This window comes from Galeopterus variegatus, unplaced genomic scaffold, assembly GCF_000696425.1.
Source record: "Galeopterus variegatus unplaced genomic scaffold, G_variegatus-3.0.2 Scaffold2740, whole genome shotgun sequence".
NCBI lineage: Eukaryota > Metazoa > Chordata > Mammalia > Dermoptera > Cynocephalidae > Galeopterus > Galeopterus variegatus.
Genome location: NW_007728851.1, coordinates 342716 through 345576, shown reverse-complemented (window position 1 = coordinate 345576; position 2861 = coordinate 342716). Strand labels below are relative to the sequence as shown.

The window sequence follows — 2861 nt, the reverse complement described above, 5'->3', positions numbered from 1 at the left end:
TGAGTGATGTTGTGGATTTTTTCATGTGTCTGTTGGCCATTTGTATATCTTCCTTTGAAAAATGCCTATTCAGCTCATTTGCCCATTTTTTAATTGGGTTGTTTGTTTTTTGGCTGTAAAGTTGTTTCAGTTCCTTGTATATTTCGGATATTAATCCTTTGTCAGATGTATATTTTGCAAATATTTTCTCCCACTCTGTTGGTTGTCTTTTCACTCTGTTGATTGTTTCTTTTGCTGTGCAGAAGCTTTTTAGTTTAATATAATCCCAAGTCCTGTTGGTGTATATTTTGCAAATATTTTCTCCCACTCTGTTGGTTGTCTTTTCACTCTGTTGATTGTTTCTTTTGCTGTGCAGAAGCTTTTTAGTTTAATATAATCCCAAGTCTGGCACAAAAAGAGAAATACCACATGTTCTCACTTATTTGTAGGAGCTAAAAATAAATAAACACCCAAACAAATAAAAGGTGAGGGGGAAGAAGAAACAACAATAACAATTCCTTGAACTTGTTAAGACAAGTGAACAGGTATGATGTAGGGGGGAAAGGAGGGGAGAGAGGGAGGGGGAAAGAGGAACGGGTAAAGGGTCATAAAAATCAACTACAATGTATATTGAGAAATTAAAATATAAAAACTTTTTTTAAAAGGCTAATGCTCTTTTAAATAAAAGAAGAATCAAGAATGGGGAGAGAATGAAGAGGGAGAGAAGATGGCATCCACAGATTACAGTACCTACAGCCAAGCTGCAGCCCAGCAGGGCTACAGTGCTTACACTGCCCAGCCCACGCAAGGATATGCACAGACCACCCAAGTATATGGGCAACAAAGCTATGGAACCTATGGGCAGCCCACTGATGTCAGCTATACCCAGGCTCAGACCACCGTGACTTGTGGGCAGACCACCTGTGCAACTTCTTATGGACAGCCTCCCACTGGTTATACTACTCCAACTGCCCCCCAGGCATACAGCCAGCCTGTCCAGGGGTATGGCACTGGTGCTTATGATACCACCACTGCTATAGTCACCACCACCCAGGCCTCCTCTGCAGCTCAGTCTGCATATGGCACTCAGCTTGCTTACCCAGCCTATGGCCAGCAGCCGCAGCCACCACACCTGCAAGACCGCAGGATGGGAACAAGCCTGCTGAGACTAGTCAACCTCAATCTAGCACAGGGAGTTATAACCAGCCCAGCCTGGGATATGGACAGAGTAACTACAGTTATCCCCAGGCAGCTGGAAGCTACCCTGTGCAGCCAGTCACCACACCTCCATCCTGTCCTCCTACCAACTATTCCTCTCCACAGCCAACGAGTTATGATCAGAGCAGTTACTCTCAGCAGAACATCTGTGGACAACCGAGCAGCTATGGACAGCAGAGTAGCTATGGTCAACAAAGCAGCTATGGGCAGCGGCCTCCCACTAGTTATCCCCCCAGACTGGATCCTACAGCCAGCCTCCAAGTCAGTATAGCCAGCAGAGCAGCAGCTATGGGCAGCAGAGTTCATTCTTATAGGACCACCACAATAACACGGGTGTTTATGGGCAGGAGTCTGGCCAAAATCCTTTCCAGACAAAGAGAGCACCGGAGCATGAATGATCCTGATAACCGGGGCAGGGGAAGAGGGGGATCTAATCGTGGAAGCATGAGCAGAGGTGGGCAGGGAGGAGGAGGTGGTGCAATGGGCGCTGGAGAGCAAGGTGGCTTCAATAAGCCTGGTAGACCCATGGACGAAGGACCAGATCTTGATATAGGCCCACCCGTAGATCTGGATGAAGACTCTGACAACAGTGCAATTTATGTGCAAGGATTAAATGACAATGTGACTCTAGATGATCTGGCAGACTTCTTTAAGCGGTGTGGGGTTGTTAAGATGAACAAGAGAACTGGGCAACCCAATTCTTATTCCTACCTGGATAAGGAAATGGGAAAGCCCCAAGGCCATACCACAGTGTCCTATGAAGACCTGCCACTGCCAAGGCTGCTGTGGAGTGGTTGATGGGAAAGATTTTCAAGGGAGCACACTTAAAGTCTCTCTTGTACAGAAGAAGCTTCTAGTGAACAGCATGCAGGGTGGCATGCTGCCCGGTGGGGGCAGAGGGATGCTGCCACTGCTCCGTGGAGGTCCAGGGGCCCAGGAGGTCCTGGGGGACCCGTGGTCGCACGGGAGGTCATAGAGACAGAAAAGGCTTTCCCCCTTCCCCCTAACCCCTCTGGAGGAGGAAACATTCAGCACTGAGCTGGAGACTGGCAGTGTCCCAATCCGGGTTGTGGAAACCAGAACTTCACCTGGAGAACAGAATGCAACCAGCGTAAGACCCCAAAGCCTGAAGCCTTCCTCCACCACCCTTCCCATCCCTGGGCGGTGATCATGGCAGGAGAGGCCCTGGTGGCACACGGGGAGGAAGAGGCGGCCTCATGGACTGTGGCAGTCCCGGTGGAATGTTCAGAGGTGGCTGTGGAGACAGAGGTGGCTCCCATGGTGGCCGGGGCATGGACCGAGGTGGCTTTGGTGGAGGAAGAGGAAGTGGTGCTGGGAAGATCCCCTGGACCTTTGATGGAACAGATGGGAGGAAGAAGAGGTGGATGTGGAAGACTGGGAAAAATGGATAAAGGCGAGCACCATCAGGAACACGGAGACCTGGCAGAGCTGCATCGCCTACCAGATTTACTTTTTAAACCAGAAAATGTTTTAAATTTATAATTCCTTATTTATAATGTTGGCCACAACATTACGATTGTTCCCTGTCTGTACTTTAGTATATTTCACCATTTGTGAAGAAACATTAAATCAGGTTAAATGGTAAAAAAAAAAAAAAAAAAAAAAAAAATTAAGAATGGGCCCCAACCCCTCATTATGAAACT

At 48.0% G+C, this 2861-nt stretch overlaps 1 pseudogene; it reads left to right on the top strand.

Annotated features, from left to right (window-relative positions):
* Positions 1-706: 706 nt before the first annotated feature.
* LOC103598796 lies at positions 707-2700 on the top strand (annotated as a pseudogene).
* Positions 2701-2861: the final 161 nt, after the last annotated feature.